This window comes from Toxorhynchites rutilus, chromosome 1 (assembly GCF_029784135.1).
Source record: "Toxorhynchites rutilus septentrionalis strain SRP chromosome 1, ASM2978413v1, whole genome shotgun sequence".
NCBI classification, from domain to species: Eukaryota; Metazoa; Arthropoda; class Insecta; order Diptera; family Culicidae; genus Toxorhynchites; species Toxorhynchites rutilus.
The window spans coordinates 190,541,206-190,563,197 of NC_073744.1; the positions used below are offsets into that span (position 1 = coordinate 190,541,206).

Here is a 21,992-nt window from a genome sequence, read left to right on the forward strand (position 1 = left end):
TTTTTTCCCATTCATCCATTGACACTCTAATATATTCATCCTTTGAGCTTTGACACACATATTTAATGTAGCATGGAGGTGTACCATGTTATTATTTTATGCGCAAATGTATATACTTTTTATGTATGTATTTTTGATTGAAATGACAAAAATGCATTTTGAATAATACATCATGTTACATATTTAACAAATTTGGAACCGATTCGATTGAATTTGTATGAATTTGTAGCACGGTACTGATTTCGACTTTTGGAAGCCCCTCGTTTCGTTATTTTGAATTTCAGATCCAACACAATCTCTCCTGTGTGGATCTGGGATTCTCTCTTCTTTCTATGTATTGGATGTTTGGCAACGCGAGTGCCGCTCCCGATTTTAGATTTGAGCAACTAGCGATAATGGGTGCTGGGTGTGACTGGGCGGCTGTTTTAGCCAAGACACCCACATACCAACACTCCGAAAGACTCATGCTTTCTTTTTTTTGCTATTTTTTCATTTGGATATTTCCCCCAAATAGCAGAGTCTTTCGGCGGGGTTTTCTTGTTCTTCAAATTTCAAAACCCGGCGAGCGCTTCGACTTGAACTCTGCTCGGGAGGTTAAAGGGTATCGCCCGCGAATGCTTGAATGCGCGACCAATGAAAGCGCAGGGGAATTTCGGTGTGAATACGGAATAGTTAACATCGTTAACTATTACGTAATTCCGGTTCCAATGAATGTCTCGCTGATCTGAGGATCTTGAGATATGCTTGCCCATTCCGACTTCGACCGTGGAATAGGCAGGGCGGACCAGTTTTTTTTGCATCGCGAGTGGACGGTAAAAAGGTACCGTAGGTGAAAGGCTACACGTGCTAGTCAGTAGACTAAAGTTTTTTTTGGTTTTTTTCTCTGTTTTTTTTGTCTCTTTGTTTCATGTTTAGTTAGTTTAAAATAAGTTTTTCCGAGAAATCGAAAAGTGTAATTCTTCGCTTGTGTTCCCGTTTAGCGAAATCAAAGGTAAGCTTAGAGCTCCAAGACATGTGGCTGATGCTAAAATTAATTGTGGCATATGTGTGGTGTTTTAATCTTTGTTGTGTGTAGGAAGGAGCCGTATCCTGACCCCATGATCGAAGATTGGATCTTCGCCACCACATCAGTCAAACCAGGTGGCCGCGCGAAGCGCGAATCGTCACTCGAATCAAGGGAAGGCGCCGCACGGCACCACTACACGTCGGATGCGCATTCAACGTCTACGTCCCATCATCTACGCCTACGGACTCGTCATTCATCGCCTACCGTGGAACGGCGGTAAAGTAGATGCACGTAAAGCCTAGGTAGTGTGAGTACAAAACTTCTTTCACCCTAAAAATAACATGCGCATGTAGGGTTAAGATCAAAAATAAAAACCACACACAAATTAACAACGCCACACAAAAAAATGCCACACAATTTAGAAGCATAGAGCAATACCGTCAGCGTGCACATGCTGCTCGCTAGCAAGAAGGGTTCACACAAGATGGAGAATTAGACTCGATAGTAAGATCGCTGGGCTTGAATTCCAGGGTCCGGTGTTCGAAACCCATATAAGGATTTAGTGAAATAAATTTAGTAACCATTATTTTTCGTTATTTGTTGTGATGATTTCGTATGTAATATAGATGTGAATATAACCTAAATTCGTGGGAAGATGTGGAGAACTTAATAAATGTTTAAAGAATCAATGTAATTTGAAGTAGACATAAATGTTGTGCATTTACTGGCTAGCGGTAGCCTAAACACCCGATACAATTTTCAGATAGGTCACGAGCCCAGGGTTGGGGCTCCTCTTCTGTTGTGGACAACTTTTCAACCCCCGCACCTCGTCCTCTGAAACTTCAAGGTGGGTGGGTTTGGCATCATTGCGTAGGTCCAATGATGAGAATTTTGGCATAAACGGTGTTCATTGGAAACAACCGTATTGCCTCTGTTGCCTGAATTGTGGAACGCGGATAAACGGTGTCGCGGGTCCTTCTTAGCGCAGAAGAGTCGCGGAAATAACCGGGTTTGTGAGAAAAAGGACAAACCCGCCCTCAGTGGGTGTCTCATTGCCGGGCAAGGATAAAACACGGCGGTCGGTCTCCCTCGCGGGAGTGGCGCTTAAGCCGACCGCTTATCTGCGCAAAATCCCCGGTCGCGACGAACTCGCGCGCTTCCCCGGCGTCGCGGGTTACATTTGGCGCCCAACGTGGTTTTTGGCACGACATTTACGGTCATTTGCAAAATAATTTTGAGAAATTTATTTTGGAAAATTGGATTAATTTTTCCAGGTTTTCAGGAAAATTTATTTCGGGTGGAAATATTTTTTTTTCCGGTACACATTTAGTATTTTTCTGAATTATATTGAGAAATAGTCTCTAGTTTATTTTCAGTAGGATTTCTTTTAACAATTATAACGTTTATAAAAATTAATAATGAAATGTTTTCAGAAAGAATTTTGAATAATCTCTCGCATCTAGTCTTCATAGGAAATAATCATCCTCGTCTGCAATTTAAACAATCATCCTTGTCTTTTTCTTGTAAACGATATTGGGCATTTTCTCCTTCTCGGTCACTGCTTCCACAAAATTGTGTTTAGCATTTAATAAATTCACTGCATTCTCGGACATTCTGTACTTTTGCAATTTAAAAAAACCGTCATCTGTCAGCTACGCCATTTTTACCCTGAAAATAAATAAAGTATCAGCAGTTAGTGGTACTACTTGAACTTTCTAAAATGGAGTTTCCATGTACTGAACATCTGAGCTTGGAGGAAACTGATTACGAACTGCGAATACGAAATCAACTCGATGGGAATATGGTCGGTTTAGATCTTTTAGAGAAGCAACGGCGTTTGAGAAAGTTATTCAAATCAGATGCGAAGTCAGGACGCAAGTACAGCTCGTCCATTAATATTCGAGACGAACTTAATGTTTTGGAAAAAAATGTGGCGGCGATTGGAAGGGAAGTTAAGCAGAAAGGGTTTGAGTCGAACCATAAATCAAAGTTATTGCATTATTTGTATAGAACAGAAAGATGTACGGTTAACGATGAAGGGGAACAGCTGCTGAAAGATGGAGTACTGCGTTGTTTAGGTAAGATGATCAAAGAATATGATGCAGAAAAATTGTTAGGTGAAACTAAAAGAGATTGTACGAATGAAGATGCAAGACTAGTTACAGAACATGCGGTTGAACCTGATTTACAAGGGACAGAAACTAATGTGGATACTGAAACAAATATGCTACAGGAAATAGCCGATTTGCGTGAGAAGGTGACACATCTCGAGAAAACATTAAGTGATCTTATGTCGATTTTAGGAATGAGGGAGAGAACTGGGGAAGTTAGTTTGTCAGAACAGAATAATGTGAGAAGTACGTCCAATCTACCTGGACGAGAAATTGTAGATACCAGTTCAGAAAATGATATGGAATGGTGTTCAAACAGATTGCCTCAACGACAAAAAAATAAAAAGTCGAATAGAAGAATAGAAAACGCAGAAGAATCAGATTCAACAGTGAACTCTCAGTTTTCTAAATTAAACGGCGCTAGACAACGTAGGAAAAGACGTTACAAGTTTAAGGATGATAAAAGAAAAATAAGTGATAAAATCGAAAAATGGCAACTGAAGTTCACAGGCCAACCTGGTACGCTAAGCGTTGAGAATTTTTTATATAGATTAGAGAAGATTGCCTATAGAGAGGATGTGTCCGCAAAGGAAATTCTCAAAAGAATTTATGCACTTCTGGATGGACCAGCGTTGGAGTGGTTCTTCACACACATTGATGAGTTTGTCGATTGGGTTTCATTTGAACGGCGGATTAAGCAACGTTTTGGGAACCCAAATCACGACCAAGCGATTCGTCAAAGGTTACTCGAACGAAAACAGCAGCGAGACGAAACGTTCGTTGCTTTTGTATCGAGCATGGAACAGCTAAATAAAATGCTTTCCAAACCACTGTCAAAGCGACGGAAATTCGAGATTATTCTCGACAACATGAGACAACATTATCGTTCGAGGATCTCATTTATTGACGTAAATGATTTGGATCATTTGATGAATCTGAATAACCGCATCGACGCAACGGATCCGGTTCTACAAAAAGCATGGGAAAGTCCTCATTTCAAATCTGTTCACTCGATTGAAACAATAGAAAATCAGCATGAAACAGGAAACTGGACAGTCAACAGAAGAAGAAGTAGAAATTTTAGTACCACAAGAACTTGCTGGAACTGTAATCAGCAAGGACATTGTTGGAGAAATTGTATAGAACGAAGATTAATTTTCTGTTATGGCTGTGGAAATTTGGGTAGAACTATAAGATCCTGTGAAAATTGTTCCTATAGCACAGGTCAAAGGAATCAGGATAGGCCTGTTTTCATTCAAGATAGAAGTTGCGACAGGTAGACGCCTTTCCTATTTACTCCCCCCGTCTTCCTATGTGCATATTTGTGTGTGTGTTTTTTGAAGTTCAAGCTATGTACCTTTCATGAAGGAACTAATAACAAAAAACACACCTATGTGGAAAGTCCTACGTCGAATCCCATCGATTGAGGAATCATTGATTCTTTGGAAGATTGCTTGAAGTCTGAGTTGAGAGCTCACAATGATCCGGGAAAAGTAGCAAAGTTCACGAAGAAAATGAACGAGTCGGAGCTATGACCTGTGCAAAGTAGCGGTCATGGTACCGTGAAGCGTAAAGCGAGCACTGATGATGACTTTCGAAATTATCAGTAGTGGACTTTGTGAAGAAACGAAGAGTAGAGCGCCTCAGCACTAGAGAGCAGTCCGAAGAAGAAGAGACTTGATAAACCTCTCGATTGGTTGATTCCGTAGAATCAAGTTATTTTGAAAGCTATGTATCCGAAGTGACGACTAACGGGAATCCCAACGAAAAGACCAGACAAGAGTTCCACCTTCGGAACCGAGTCAAGTGGAAAACGCGACTCGGGTTGTAAATACTTGTATAAATTAGTAGTAGATTAGTTTATTAGTTTTTCCTAGTTCCCTAACCCTTATTTTCTAGTATTAGTCTTATATCTAGTTAGGTTAGTTAGTTAATTTATTTAAAAATATAGTCACTCACGGTTTTTTCTTTGTTTGTTCCCATATTTTTTTCGCGTGTTTTTGTTCTCTCGTTATTTTTCCGTTCCAGTTTATTTTTTGTTTTTGTTCGAAGAAATTCTCTCGGTTTAGTTTATTATGTTTTCGTCACTTTAGTTCCTAAAATAATATGTAAAAATTAATAAATATTCAGATTTAATAAGTTACTTGTTATTATTATCGTTGTGGTTCCGGTTCGTCACTGTCCTCCAGCTCGCATCCTTTGTCCCATCCTGTAGAATAGTCCCGAATCAGTGTCCTGTCCCAGATGCTCCCGTTGATGTGATGTATTTTTCAGTTGTTGTCCATAGCTGCTGCCATCCTTTCCCGTTTTCCGTTTGTTTTTCTTGGATTAATTTCTCGAATATCCTTGTTAAGTCCTCTGTTTCCTCCAGTTGTTGTCGAGAATTGTCCTGTCCTAGCCCTTTCCGGTGTTTTGGTCCCCATCCTAGTCGTCCTCGTCCTTCGTTCGGTCGTTTCCCCAGCAACATTCCAGTCCAATCGATGATGCTGCTCCCCTTGTCGAACCTAATCTGAAAAAAAAGAGAAGAGAAAAAAGCTTAACATCGTAAAATTGGAACGACTCACCATTTCTACTTTCCTTTTTCATTATCGTCCTTATCGCTCACAAGGTTTTTCTTCATAAACACGGAATCGTCCGTGTGAAACACATAAATTAAAAAAATTACTTCACTGACCAAACCATCACTCCGGTTTATTTACTTCTCAAACACTGTTTAGTTGGCAATAGCTTGAGTGAATTGTGTGAATGTATTGGGAGGATGAGTGTACGTCGCTTGTAAGCGAGGGGTGCATGAATGTATGATTGGTTGATTATTTAGTTTTGTTTTGTGATAATTTTTAGGAAAAAGGTCATCTCATCGTTGGAGCATGCCAACGATTGAGGTTGACGAACTTTAAGATTTTTCTTCGGAGGAAGCACGCAGTCTTTGGAGTTTTCCAAAGTAGTTTCCATATCCGAAGAAACTTCGGGCAAATTTAAGATGGATATTGTTTTCATTCCTTTTTACTCGGATAGAGTTCTGAGGGCGGAATGAACAATATCTATCGAGTTATTTTTTTCGACGTAGGTCGATAGTACGTTTTTTACATCTCCAGAAATACTTCTATTAATGAGAAGTGGAGTATGTAAAGACTTTAGTTATAGTTTTGGGTAATTTTGAGTATTTTTTTTTTTTCATTTAAGTGTGGGTAAGATTGTCAGCTAATAGTAGCTCTTAAAGGTCAGATCGATTGATGTTTTTTTTTCTCGAGTTTTTTCTTGTCTCTCAGTTCAGTAGTTTTCGGTTAGTTAGTTCTCTATAATACCAGTAATTTTTGATGGGCGTTTAGAGTTAACCTTTGCAGGGTTTCACATGACATTTCGCTGGAGACCGGAGCTGCAAAGCGTTGATGGTCAGTTACAGACAGATCAATTGATCTGATACTGGAAATAGAGGATGAGTCAATTCAGTTTGACGATGACCACATATGACCCCGAAAATGTTACTAAACAATTCTGCGAAGGGAGACTCTATTTTCGCCTTCGAAAATTTGATTGGTGCAGGCCAATCAAATTTTCGAAAATTAAGCAGGGAATGATGTAGCACGGTACTGATTTCGACTTTTGGAAGCCCCTCGTTTCGTTATTTTGAATTTCAGATCCAACACAATCTCTCCTGTGTGGATCTGGGATTCTCTCTTCTTTCTATGTATTGGATGTTTGGCAACGCGAGTGCCGCTCCCGATTTTAGATTTGAGCAACTAGCGATAATGGGTGCTGGGTGTGACTGGGCGGCTGTTTTAGCCAAGACACCCACATACCAACACTCCGAAAGACTCATGCTTTCTTTTTTTTGCTATTTTTTCATTTGGATATTTCCCCCAAATAGCAGAGTCTTTCGGCGGGGTTTTCTTGTTCTTCAAATTTCAAAACCCGGCGAGCGCTTCGACTTGAACTCTGCTCGGGAGGTTAAAGGGTATCGCCCGCGAATGCTTGAATGCGCGACCAATGAAAGCGCAGGGGAATTTCGGTGTGAATACGGAATAGTTAACATCGTTAACTATTACGTAATTCCGGTTCCAATGAATGTCTCGCTGATCTGAGGATCTTGAGATATGCTTGCCCATTCCGACTTCGACCGTGGAATAGGCAGGGCGGACCAGTTTTTTTTGCATCGCGAGTGGACGGTAAAAAGGTACCGTAGGTGAAAGGCTACACGTGCTAGTCAGTAGACTAAAGTTTTTTTTGGTTTTTTTCTCTGTTTTTTTTGTCTCTTTGTTTCATGTTTAGTTAGTTTAAAATAAGTTTTTCCGAGAAATCGAAAAGTGTAATTCTTCGCTTGTGTTCCCGTTTAGCGAAATCAAAGGTAAGCTTAGAGCTCCAAGACATGTGGCTGATGCTAAAATTAATTGTGGCATATGTGTGGTGTTTTAATCTTTGTTGTGTGTAGGAAGGAGCCGTATCCTGACCCCATGATCGAAGATTGGATCTTCGCCACCACATCAGTCAAACCAGGTGGCCGCGCGAAGCGCGAATCGTCACTCGAATCAAGGGAAGGCGCCGCACGGCACCACTACACGTCGGATGCGCATTCAACGTCTACGTCCCATCATCTACGCCTACGGACTCGTCATTCATCGCCTACCGTGGAACGGCGGTAAAGTAGATGCACGTAAAGCCTAGGTAGTGTGAGTACAAAACTTCTTTCACCCTAAAAATAACATGCGCATGTAGGGTTAAGATCAAAAATAAAAACCACACACAAATTAACAACGCCACACAAAAAAATGCCACACAATTTAGAAGCATAGAGCAATACCGTCAGCGTGCACATGCTGCTCGCTAGCAAGAAGGGTTCACACAAGATGGAGAATTAGACTCGATAGTAAGATCGCTGGGCTTGAATTCCAGGGTCCGGTGTTCGAAACCCATATAAGGATTTAGTGAAATAAATTTAGTAACCATTATTTTTCGTTATTTGTTGTGATGATTTCGTATGTAATATAGATGTGAATATAACCTAAATTCGTGGGAAGATGTGGAGAACTTAATAAATGTTTAAAGAATCAATGTAATTTGAAGTAGACATAAATGTTGTGCATTTACTGGCTAGCGGTAGCCTAAACACCCGATACAATTTTCAGATAGGTCACGAGCCCAGGGTTGGGGCTCCTCTTCTGTTGTGGACAACTTTTCAACCCCCGCACCTCGTCCTCTGAAACTTCAAGGTGGGTGGGTTTGGCATCATTGCGTAGGTCCAATGATGAGAATTTTGGCATAAACGGTGTTCATTGGAAACAACCGTATTGCCTCTGTTGCCTGAATTGTGGAACGCGGATAAACGGTGTCGCGGGTCCTTCTTAGCGCAGAAGAGTCGCGGAAATAACCGGGTTTGTGAGAAAAAGGACAAACCCGCCCTCAGTGGGTGTCTCATTGCCGGGCAAGGATAAAACACGGCGGTCGGTCTCCCTCGCGGGAGTGGCGCTTAAGCCGACCGCTTATCTGCGCAAAATCCCCGGTCGCGACGAACTCGCGCGCTTCCCCGGCGTCGCGGGTTACAATTTGTATTACAGTAAGTTACATTTAACACTTTGGTCGCCCCACCACACAGAATTTTGACGTAGGACTACGTCTTTCATTTCTGTACCGGGGTGTAAGTTCAAATTTACGAAAACGAAAGAGTGACGCTGGACTGCAAGGTTTTGAACGTGAATACCCCTTTTCCGGCTGAACGGAGTGGTATGATAATCATTTCATTCGAAAGACGAAATGTCCATGAATTATATGATTGTTAATTATTATCCCGAAAATTTGTTTCAATAGCTTGAAAATTGCTTAGAAAACAGGTTATTTAAACCGTATATAAACTCGCATATGCTCTGGAAATCCACTCAGTTGATGCGGTGATGTGAGATGAGGACATTCGCACTCAGACGCCTATGCATTACGGTCTTCTTTTCCAATTTCATTTCTCTTCTGCAATTGAACCGAATGGATGGCTATAAAACATGACGCTTCTTTTGCTTTCGTTCATTTCTACCTCTACTCTCGTATAGTGAAGACTCGTTCCATTGGGACCAAGCAGACAGCTCGTAAATCTACCGGTGGTAGGGCACCACGAAAGAAGCTCGGAAAAGCGCACCAGCCGCAGGAAGTGTGAAGAAACCACATCGCTTCCGACCGGGAACCGCCACGCAAAACGCGTCACATCATGCTCAAGAACATCCAGCTGGCCTGTCGTGTCCGAGGAGAGCGTGCTATTACCTTAGCATATAATCAACGGCCCTTTTCAGGGACAGCAAATTTGATGGATTACAGTTCAGAAAAGTTTTTTCAGGCCGACCGAAATTTGTGATAGTGGATATTTCACCATATCGAAGAAATCACGTTATAAAATTACGTTATAAAATTATTTGTGTACGCAATATGCCGCAATCGATATTCGATTCTAATTTGCGCTGGGTATTTCCTCGGAGGACTCGATTCTTCCTTTGAGCATTAATAATCTCTTTCAGGCAAAAGGAAGTGGTATGATAATCACATTATTCGAAAGATAAAATGCAGATGTTTTCTGCTAATCTCCTATCAAACACCGACATCTCTTTCTTCCGTATGTCGTTTTTCAATTCCATTTCTCCTCTGCAGTCGGACCTAACCGAGCATTTAGCGAAAACCGAGGTATCGATGATAGTTCGATACCGATGGGTGTCATTGACTATGGATTTGATAGTAAAGAACACGATATGATATGTTGTAGTGGATATTATATTACATATCAATATTTGTTTACGAATGTTACAATCGATCTTCGTTAATGGGAAGTTGGAATTGTTGGGGAGGGGAGTTTTACTGTATGATTCCGAGGAGGAATCCATTCCGTCACAAGTGTTAATAATCCTGCCCCGGATCAACGATGATTCCAATTGTCGGGGCTTAGGGGGTGGGTACTTTTCACGCTGGGTATTTCCGAGAAGGAATCGATTCCCCATATGAGCGTTAATAATTCTTTTCCGGCTAAACGAAGTGGTATGTCTAAGAGATGAAATGTCTAACATTTATATGCTTGTTACTGATTTATTGCTAAGTCAACGTTAGTCCTACGTCCACTTTTCGGTTATATCAAAGATATAACCCAATTCTAGCTTTTTAAAAGGAATTGGTTAGAATAGGCACCTAAATGTGACTATAAGATATGTAGAAAAATAATAAAATCATGACCATATCATTATAATGTTTATACTCTAGCAATATTTGTTGTAATTTGAAGACGATTTGACTACAATCATAAAGGGTGTGTCACATCAAATTACATCACGGAAAAAACGCTGTAGAAATTCGCCTAGTAGACCGATCCTTTTGAAAATTTTAGACAGTAAAATAAAAACTATTAAACAACTTTTGGCATTTTCTTTTTATTCATACTTCGAGCCCAAGCCCGTATGGTCGCACCTTCTTCTTTACCCCGTCCATAAGGTTCTGTACAACGTCAGGTTGTAGTTTTTTTTTTTTTTTGAACAGAAATCCATTTTCTCTTGAAGTCCGCCTCCGATTTGACAACTTTTGGGTTTTTCCGGAGAGCCTGCTTCATAATCGCCCAATATTACTCTATTGGGCGAAGCTCCGGCGCGTTGGGCGGGTTCATTTTCTTTGGCACGAAGGTGACCCCGTTGGCTTCGTATCACTCCAACACGTCCTTTGAATAGTGGCACGAAGCGAGATCCGGCCAGAAGATGGTCGGGCCCTCGTGCTGCTTCAATAGTGGTAGTAAGCACTTCTGTAGGCACTCCTTAAGGTAAACCTGCCCGTTTACCGTGCCGGTCATCACGAAGGGGGCGCTCCGCTTTCCGCAAGAGCAGATCGCTTGCCACACCATGTGCTTTTTGGCAAACTTGGATAGTTTCTGCTTGCGAATCTCCTCCGGAACGCTGAATTTGTCCTCTGCGGAGAAGAACAACAGGCCCGGCAGCTGACGAAAGTCCGCTTTGACGTAGGTTTCGCCGTCCATTACCAGGCAATGCGGCTTCGTCAGCATTTCGGTGTACAGCTTCTGGGCTCGCGTCTTCCCCACCATGTTTTGCCTTTCGTCGCGGTTATGAGCCTTCTGAACCTTGTATGTACGCAGGCCCTCCCGCTGCTTGGTCCGCTGGACGAATGAACTTGACAAATTCAGCTTATTGGCGACATCCCGGACCGAACTTCTCGAATCACGTCTAAACTGCTTAACTACGCGCTTGTGATCTTTTTCACTGACGGAGCATCCATTTTTGCCGTTCTTCACCTTCCGGTCGATGGTTAGGTTCTCGAAGTATCGTTTTAGTACTCTGCTGACCGTGGATTGGACAAAAATTTCGCTCATGTAAGTGAGGTATATCCATCTCTCAAGTTTGTAAATCGTACCATCGTCCAGCACGTTAATCTAAGCCGCCCTCTGTCCTACAATGGACTTTTGCTTTATCACGAAATACTAGACTAGCACAGAGAGAAACAAATAAAATGATTTCTATTTTCGTTCACTCTACGCCCAAACTAGCGTTGCCAGAAAGCATTTCATTTTCGGCAGAAACCACGCCTTTTCGTGTCTTGAAGCGTCAAATGGACAAATAAAAGCATCTGTTCCCCAAAGCTTTAAAATGTTTGCATGTGTGGAAGCAGACATCTCTTTCTTATTTCTTTTTTTCCCTTTTTTTTCGGGATTGCACCCAAAAAAAGTCAAAACGACGTCAACGGGGATCGAACCAAGGCCGGCTAGAATGCAAGGCTGTTTTACACGACCACGCTATCCACATAGCTAATGATGCTGTTGAGTAAACGCGTGATAATATTGCACCTGATTATAAAATGAAGTTTAAGAGTGAAAAAGAGAGCATAAAGGAGAGCTATATCTATCTCGGTCTGGATCGTGTATGTGGCAAAGTATGCGGAATGCTTATTTGTCTCTTGTTTCACTCGCTGTATTAATCTTATATCGCTGTACCATATATGTTATACAAATGCTTACCCGTATTTGAGAATAATGAAATTTTCTGTTATTTTTAGGCTCATTTAATGTAGCAAATCGGGATGACAAAACATGAGCTAAAACTCAATTTTGGGTGTACATTTTTAGATTCACCTGTCCGATGAATTAGACCCGTAATTCGACGACCCGAATAACACGAATATGCTGACTGTGCGGGCATCCGTATGGCTCGAGGACCCCTTGTCGAGACAGCAAAACATGTGGAACGTATCGAATGACGAGTGTTGAGATCTGCGACAAACACAGCGCCAGACACCAAACCGTGTGCTTCGCGGAAAAACTCAAAATCGTTCGTGCAAAGATTTCATGTCTCACCTTTTCGCAGAAGAATCAAACACGCGAGAAACGTGACGGGCCAGACCAGGCCATGCCAAGCCAGGCTGCTGGCAAATGAGCCCAAATTCAATTACACACCCACTCAACAAAAACCAAGCTGGATTGGGAGAGTGATGGGTAAGCTTCCGGTGTGGGGCTAAATGTTAGACATTTTCGCGAAAATGAAATGCCGATCTCGCATCAGCCGTACTTTTCCAGCAGAACTCCGTGCTCCGGCCCACGCAAACGCTAGGCGTGTCTCCTCTCCTCAATGGATGGGATTCAAGAAAGTGATACAAATTTGATTACCGATTTAGAGCATCGTAGGTAGAATCGAGGTGAAGAAACCATTCAAATTTTGAACTTAGACAAGAAAGGAATTTTATCCTCCTCCCCCCTTCACGTCGACCGCACGTCTCCGTCAATCAAACTTTGTCTTCTGCTGCGGGGAAGATGTTCGCGCACACTTACACCGAAACACAAACACAATTTGGTCTAAATCCCACTCTGCGTGAAGTGAATTTCGGAAAAGTTGCCGAGCAGTGTAACACAAGCTGAACAGTATTCAACCCTGGGCGCCGGGGGACAAAAACTTATTTCGCCGAAACCTGACCCAGCAGGCTTTGTTGCGTGCCGACGGCCTGCGCCATTTTTTTACTTCGTAAAGTGATGTGGAAATTTTCGGTGAAGCACATTTTCCTGTCGTTAAGTGGGGGCTGGGGAAAGTTTCTCGAGTGTAGCGCCCTCAACTGCCCAGTCGACTTTGACATTTTAAGTGTATGTGTTTCTTATGAAACCCAATTCGGGCCGTGTGAGTGATTAATTGAGACGAAGATATCACAGCCTTGTTGTAATCGTTTGTGTTTCGTGCTCCACTGGGATTCCACGTATGACAATATTATTTTGCGATGGAAGTTGTGCTCCAATAGCAGAATGAGACTTGAAATTGAATTCCGTGGAATCCGCTTTCGAGAAAACAATTCTGCTCGTGTGCCCCTCGACGGTCTGCAACAGTTTTTACCTTCGGAAAATGAAACAAAACATGGGTGGCAGAAAAAAGGCCAAAGCCGGCGCCTTGTCTGGATGGACTGACACCGTTGTCGGTCGGAAAACGAAGACCAACATCTTAGGTTCCAACCAACGTCACCTTTCCGATCCGTGAGCAATTCAGCGTGAACACAAGTTCTAGATTGGCTGATCCTTTAACCCCAATCGAACAGAGGATGGATTGTGGGGGTTGCTCCGCCAATACCCTCATTGCGGACTATTTTAGGGCGTTGAAGTAAACTGAAATGTGTCTGCGATATACTTGAGATTTCGATTCGCCTCACCTCGATAGTATTCTGCATTTGCACATAGCTTCATTGGGTGTGTTTGTTTTTTAAACCGGCAGCATCCTCTCAAAATTTATGGAAACTTTGTGTGAAAATATTCAATCGGATTTAGCGATCCAAACGAACTCAACTCTTGCATTTTGCTCTCCGTTCGACTCAAATTCAGTCGAGCTGTGCAAGACGGGTCTATGGTACTAGGTGAGGCCGTTTCGTCACTAAGTTGGTTAGGGGAGCGGTATATGAAAACAGTACGGAAGAAAGCAGAAGGGGAATTAATTGCTTGTAGCGTGAAAGAGACAGACTGATCAGGAGCGAGCTTCGGCACTAGCGTATTGTGTTTTGTTTACAAACAAAACACAATAGACTTCCAAGATGGCTGAAGAGTGGTTTTAGCAAGTTGGCCCACCTTAGGAGATACTTCTAGGCGCCTTGGAGCTGTGAAGCAAATGTAACAACCTTGTTCCGATGCAACACAAACGTCAAAATAATCAATTCTTATTTGTACACAATAAGTGAACTGTTTTGAAAAGTTTCTTCTCAACTGTTTATTAGCATTTATTCACCCATATTCCGGAGCACGATAGGTTTTGAAATTAGCACGATGTTGCATTCTGTAACCCCAACGTAATCGACTTCTGCATTCTGAAATCTATCGGGGATTCAAATCCAATCGACATATGCAAAAGTGGCAACATTGCCTTGACGCGAAACAAAATTGTGGCTGATGATAATTTCATGTTATTGATAAAGTTTCAGCAGAAATGCTAAGAAAATTTAAAAAAATAATCGAGCTAGGGTAAGAAATACGTGTACAATGTGTTTGAATAATACCAAGTAATAATTTTCATGATTTTGCAATTACAGTGAAAGAATGTATTCCGGAGAAACTGACGAATAAAATTCAAAATATCTTGATATAAAAAGTTAAGAGGTTGTGTTTAACTATTACAACACACGGAGCCATAAATAAGCGAATTGAATAGCATTATTTCTTGATTGTACGTTTTTTATGACTTAATGTACATGCCATGTTGGATGCCTGTTTGGAGTAGAGTGCTGATGTGTTTCGTTGTGCGAAACTCGTCTGAAGCTGGATCCAGAATGCCGCGTTCTATTTCTCAACGTCAGTAAGTATGAAAAATGAAATCGCAGCAAAAATCAGGCTCACTTAAGTCTTGACCCTGAGTCGTAGTTGCTCTCCGTGATTAACAAAAACCAGCTACATTTCTAAAAACAAAAAACTCATTGAATGACGCTTGGGGGCAACAAACCATTCTAATTGTGCAAGTTTCGGCGATCCGCTGAAATAATTCACCTAAGCCTTCTTAAAAAAAATAATGCTTAGGAATGTCTTCCTAAAGTCTTAATTTTTTCCAAAAAAATTAATGCTGAAGAATAATCTTGAAAATTCGGGGACATTGTCATGAAAACACAGTAGGCGGCTCTCCGCGCGATTTTCCCAATGACATGTCGCAGCCGAGGCTCGGCTCGATGATGAGATGTGAATCAAGACGGGTCTATGGTACTAGGTGAGGCCGTTTCGTCACTAAGTTGGTTAGGGGAGCGGTATATGAAAACAGTACGGAAGAAAGCAGAAGGGGAATTATTTGCTTGAAGCGTGAAAGAGACAGACTGATCAGGAACGAGCTTCGGCACTAGCGTATTGTGTTTTGTTTACAAACAAAACACAGTAGACTTCCAAGATGGCTGAAGAGTGGTTTTAGCAAGTTGGCCCACCTTAGGATATACTTCTACGCGCCTTGATGTGAATTAGAGATACCACACACACAGCGGTGTGACTTTGGTGCGACTCCAAAGCTGTGGATATGATGAGTCGCGCCGGTTTTGTGACAATATTTGTGTATTTTTGCAACAGCTCTTAAATTGGTTTTATGTATTGTCAAGCATGGATTTGTTTGGCAGTTGTCCTTTCTCACCGATAATACAGAGAAACAAAAGATCATACCTTGTTGGTAGAAATTAAACACAATAAAAAAAGACTTACAGCTCCGTCTATAAGAATATGACAGTTAGTGAAACCGCCGTGAGACCGGTTTCCGGTAAAACCTTAACGGGGGAGCCGCCGTGTCTGTTCTGGCCCTTATCCTAATATCCGATCGAATCAGAACTATCCGAATAGAACGCAATTTTGCATTTTGCATTCCGGAAATTTCGTACTTGTGCTCTCTTTCTACCAATTTCTCAAAAGAAATGATATCACTGTCACTGTTATATGAAACACATATATCACACTTGCACATTTCGATTGGATTTAAGTCGGAGGGATTTCAGAATTAAAAAGGAGGTTTTCGTTCGAGATGGCCCATTCAAGGCTAGGGGCCAATGAGCTGGAAAAGTTTAAAAAGTCTAAAATTACACTTCCTCTCTCTCTCTCTCTCTCTCTCTCTCTCTCCCTCTCTCTCTCTCTCTCTCTCTCTCTCTCTCTCCCTCTCTCTCTCTCTCTCTCTCTCTCTCTCTCTCTCCCTCTCTCTCTCTCTCTCTCTCTCTCTCTCTCTCTCTTTTCAAATTAAAATTCCGCTATGACCTAAGCGTTGATACGGAATTTGTTATTTGTCGATTTGTATATAAATATATTGACGTGGGAATACATCGAACCGGAGGAAGTAGGGGGTAAAATGGAAATCTTGACACTGTGAACAAGTACGAAAAGATGAAAGATTGCGAATGCTTTTTACTTGAACATTTCTTAGTAGATCGCACAGATGTGAAATACTTTCTACGCAATACGCAATAGATAAAAAATATTTCTACGCATCTTTCATAATGAGTAAGAGCTATTTTTCCTTTAGATAAACAAATGAATAATTGTAAAATGTCAAGCATTGTCCAAATGCACTGTTTGCTACGTTTGATTGGTCCAATTTGTGTTCCTCTAATAGTTCCAACCAAAGGGGGCATCCAGAGTAACAGCGGGAAATAATTTAAATACAAGCAACGAATTGTTTTGCTCCCCTTTTTCCCTACTGCCAGTGGAATCAAATAAATTTGGCAGTTGCTTTCCGAAAACATCATCATTTTCTAAGCGCGAAACAGAACTCACATGCTAAGATCATCTGTTGGGTGACTGGCCACCTTCGAAAACTCATTCTAATTTCAGGCACTCAATACTGCACGGAAAATCCTTTCTCTTAACGTAAAGCCCAATTGCCGTCGGCAAAAATATAGGCAATAAATAGAAACAAACTGCGTTTACGCTGTATCGACGGCAAACAACATTGTTAAAACGAGTAGCACAAATCTTCTTTATGTGAAAATTTGAGTCCTGCATCACTCCGGTTATGTCCCCGGCATTACCCACCCGTCTTACTTCTTTTGTCAACCGGAGCTTGTGGGAACTTAGGATTATTCCCACCAAAAATACCTATGGTGACATTTTTCGATCATTCGAATTGTTCATCATTCGAATGTTCACGAATTCTAGCATTGTTTATTGTTTATAAGTGGCGTCGAAATGCAGCACATTTTGAGTCGAACGTGAAGAAAGTATTTTACTGCGGTGAAAGCTGTGTTCTTCGGTTGAAAACTGAAGCTAAAAAATGATTTCGTTCGCGGATGCACTGTTTTGCTCAACTTTTTTTTTCACCGCTTGCAGAAAACGTGTTTATATATTAACTAGGGTATGTATTTGATACTGGATACTTAATTTTCATTCATAACATTTGCTTCAATTGTGCTGTTTGATTAATGCATACGGTCTGTTTCTCTCAGCTTCTAAATCCCGAATAGTCTTATATGACCTATAGTTTTCGAAGATAAAATAATTTCAACAGTGTAACCTTTATTGAAACAATCAGGGTTGCCATGTGGTTGTCAGTAAGGCCGATTACACATTATCCGGTTTCTGCCGGACCGGTTTCAAAAAGCGCCGCTGGGTTTGGACGGATAACCGGATAACAATGTGAAAGACACCTCACGCTACACAAAAACGTGCATCTCTCACATACACATAGGTGCATTTATTTATACAGTGAATTGACAGGTAAACATTGTCACGGCTTACAGAGACAAGGCTAGCTACTCCGGATCAGTCATTTTTTAGTAACGTCATCTGAGTCGTTGAAGTAAACAGTGTGTTCTTATTTTTTATTTTTCGTGCTTTGTAAGTTTGTGCGTTGATAATATAGTTGATTGTATTTAACACCATGAATAATTTGATAAAACATTTATCCACAAAGAACATAATTCTCGGTTTTTTGGAAAGCGAAAGAATCTCTTTTTTGGTCCGATAATGTCATTTTCATAATTTATACACCCGCTCACAGCGCATTGAACCATTTTCGATTTTTCATTTCAGGAACATTTACGCGTAAGTCGGAAAACAAAATACAACTGGCGACTGTTTACACTGACAATTCGGATGACGTCATAAAAAAAATGTTTACTCGCTAAAGAACTAGCCTTGTCTCTGTAAGCCGTGAACATTGCTGCAAATATTCCTGCTACATGCAAGCTGTTTTCGATTTTGATTTTTGTTTGTTCTGAATATACAATCGTTCTAGGAAAAAGATTTATCCAAGAATAAGATTTGGAAGCGCAGGGATCAAAATGGGAGTAAATGGGAGAGTATGTACTAGGGGTACATGGGAACTGCTCACACGACAAGGTCTCTGGCGGAGCTAACGGGAAAGAAGTAAACCGTTTTAACACCATAATAATTCCGCGCAGACTTCTCGCCAAACATTTTTTGTGGCACTCTTGGAGAAATCCAGCCATATACCGGGCGTGTTGACGAAACAATATCTTTTTTTGTGATCTAATCTTTCCTTGGGATGTAAATTTGCAATGATAACCAAATATAAAAAACTTACTTAACAGAAAAACTTGGTTGTTGTAAACAGTATTATAAAAACTAACTCAAGTCCAGTTGCACTGTACTTATCCATATGCCAAATTATTTTATTCCCAAACATACACAAATATCATGATTCATTTTAAACGCGCTGATGCCATATATTTTTACGAGGAGGCGATCTGGCGTGGTGGTAACATCCATACCTCTCACGCAGAGATCACGAGTTCAATTCTCATTCCCAACATTCTTCCAAAAATGGAAGCAAAAGTGACGAACCAGCCGAAATGTGTTGAAAATCACTATAATAAAGAAAAAAAAAAATATATATATATATTTTTTTACAATAGATTTTTTGCCTACGATAGAATGTGTGTCCATTCATTTATTCTTGAGTGTATTTTTATTTCACTATTGCAGTAATAATCTAAACTAAACTAAAATTAACATCTAAATTTTCCTTCAAACACTATCTCATACTTCCGCAAATCCTCGTCCAGAAACGCGCTTAGCATAAGCCGCAATTTCTCGAGCACGTACTCCCGGGGCAAAGGTCGCTTTGTCGAGTGCATTTCGCATGAACGCACAGCTGTTAATATGCAGGTCCTGAGCGGAGAATGTCGAATGAGATATGCCAACCGCTGGATGGTTTCGCTCTGACAGAGCCGATGTTTCAGCGTCGGACAGGGAAACTTCTTGATGACGGAGCACAGATCGGATAGTTTGGGCTTGAGTTCCTCGGCCACATCGTCGTCGATAGCATCCCGGATCAGATCAAACTGTGTGGAGATCCGAATAAAAATATTAGTAGAGAGAGCTATTTTTGGTGTGTCAAATCAACAAAAACTAACCTTCACATTCAGCTCGATAGTCGCTCAAAATCTGCCCTTTGATGAACTTTTTGGAGATTTGAACTCGTTCAGTAGCGATTCCAAATAAGGGAAGTTGACTGTGAACAAAGCAAAAACAGATGTTAATTAAATTACTCGATCAATATGTCGAAAGACACCATCCACCGTTGATTACACAGTCCGTGGCAATATGCTCCATGATGACCTCGTACGTGACCATTGTGACCATTGATTCACTTTGAGCAGAAACTTGCATCGCTGAATTTGTTCCACAGCAGCGAAATAAAAAAGCAAAATTTCGGCATCCATTTCACATCCGACTTCTGAATTGATTTCAAAAACAACAAACAAACGTCAATAGCTCACACATATTAATCCATGAGACGATAAATTTCCTGAATTGTACTCATACTAACACACATGACAAACAACTGTCAATTCGAGTTGATGGTATGGAGCTTCGTGCTCCGTTTTTGGGAAATGATAATGGATTTTCAGGTGCAGTAAACTCGTATACAAAATAAAAATTATGAATGAAAATAAACATTTTCTTCAACAAATATGTTTTTAAGTAATAGAGCAATACGTTCTTCCGCAAGTAGTGAAAAAAACCCTGAACAAGAATTGTGTTTGATAGCGATTTCATATTATAATGATGAGTTTTGGTGAAAATGTCAGGAAAGTTATACAAAAATAATTAAGTAAGAGTCAGTTCTACGTGTTTTAAGTAATCACATAATACGCAGTAAAAAATTTCATTGAAAATTTAAACAACTTAAAACTGTTTTGAGGTGTAATAATGTTATAGAGAATGATTTGCCTTCCTAAACCGATGTCTCCACCAGACGCCGACACAATACTACTGTCATCGCTTATAATGCTTGTCCGGTCACCAGACATTGCAGTCGCAGTGGACGGCTGCATCACGGCGCCGTAAAGAGGTTGGTACGGTCGAAATTTGCCATTTGGGTTTCAAACCGGTCCGGCGGAAACCGGATAATGTGTAATCGCCCTAAAGCCTGACTGTCTGGAAGCCTGGATTCGTCTGGATATATTTTTTAAATGGATGTTTCCACTATTTACGCGTTCAATTGCAATGTTTGTTTCAATACTTTAGCTATCTGGGTGATGGATTTTATGACGAAAAGTAAAGAAAAAGCTCTCTGTAAGACAGCGCCAAGTAAGGTTCCTTGTGACACCATATTCTCCGCACCTCCTTTATCGAATTCAGTCGAGTTACTTCAGTAAATAATCTTAGATAATAAAGTACTCCTATCACTCAAGATTCGTTTCGATAACATGGATAAGATCATACGAACAACCTTAAGTGATTACTTTAGTGATTTCTTTCCCGATAAGCCCGTGGATTCATTCGCAATCAAAAAGTATGATTGTGCAAATGTACGATGAGCTGCTCGAGTTGACTATCTTACAAAAAATCTGTGGTCATAGATGTTGCTTTAGTTCATTCGATTTTGATCTCTTTGCAGCTGTCCGAATCTACACACACTTGCCCCATAAATGAAGGTATTTGCTCAATTCTCCTAACCGATTTATTATAAGGAGCTTCCCAGCAAATCTTAAATCCATAACTTGGCATATTCTATGTCGCATATAAAGTGAAATCGAATCAAAATCATATATAATGTCGATCAAAGGATACATTGTGTACATTTAAAATCGTATAAAATATAAAAACCTAGATTTTCTTTATCAGTACATATGAAGTCTTAATTCGGTGTAACAAGCGTCGGTTTTACGATGTACATTATCGTAATGTCGATCTTTACCAAATTATTTATGCATCCCAGCAAACATTGAATCGTATTAAATGCCATAATTGCCACCAAACCACCGCTTAGAAAAAGTGTAGTTTTTGTTTTTCGAAATGTATTCCGAGGTCAATGTATGGGGGCCGAAGTCCTTATTTAACGAGGATAAAGATGACGCTATCCAATTCCACCGCTGACCCACTGTCTGAAGTAGCGGTGTCTCGCACGCGAACCTGTGTTCCACTGATTGCCCGGTTAGTTACATAGGATACGATCCTTCAGCAATGTCCGATCGAGCATCAGCGAGCGTCGGACGGCATACCTTTGGCTGGGGCATTACGTTTTCCCGGTTAATCTATGTTTTGAAATACAATACCCTGCAACAGTATTTGTATCCCAATACACTTTTTCTAAGCGGTTGTTTCTGTTGCAGACTTTTCTGCAGCGATTTATTTCGGGAACCGATACTTGATACACTGATATACGATTTGACCTGACAATGTTATATAAGATGAATATAATGTCCGTATATAATACCGCACATCGCGATATAAAGATGATTGCCATACCTAATCCATCAATGATTGCGATTTGAATCGAAAATTCTATATAAAATGAATAGAATGTGCGTACATAATTCTGCATATCGGGATACTAGGATGATCGTTATAACGATATACGACTTAATACACTTAATACAACGATATACGACTTAATACAATGATATAGAAAATCTTGTTTTGCATTTATACGATTTCGGATGATGCGACATATACATGCGAAAGTGATGGCGAT

The 21,992-nt window shown here is 40.7% G+C and overlaps 1 protein-coding gene and 2 long non-coding RNA genes across 6 annotated transcripts in view; 2 read left to right on the forward strand and 1 right to left on the reverse strand.

Annotated features, from left to right (window-relative positions):
- The window catches only part of LOC129762074 (octopamine receptor Oamb), a 336,413-nt gene that overhangs the window by 264,445 nt on the left and 49,976 nt on the right, over positions 1–21,992 (reverse strand). The window lies entirely within an intron of this gene.
- Positions 234–1,520, forward strand: LOC129762075 (uncharacterized). The gene is made up of 3 exons (XR_008740530.1): positions 234–820; positions 916–991; positions 1,076–1,520. It is a non-coding gene; the product is annotated as an uncharacterized LOC129762075 (long non-coding RNA).
- On the forward strand, positions 6,312–7,991 carry LOC129762076 (uncharacterized). Its single transcript, XR_008740531.1, has 3 exons — positions 6,312–7,291; positions 7,387–7,462; positions 7,547–7,991. It is a non-coding gene; the product is annotated as an uncharacterized LOC129762076 (long non-coding RNA).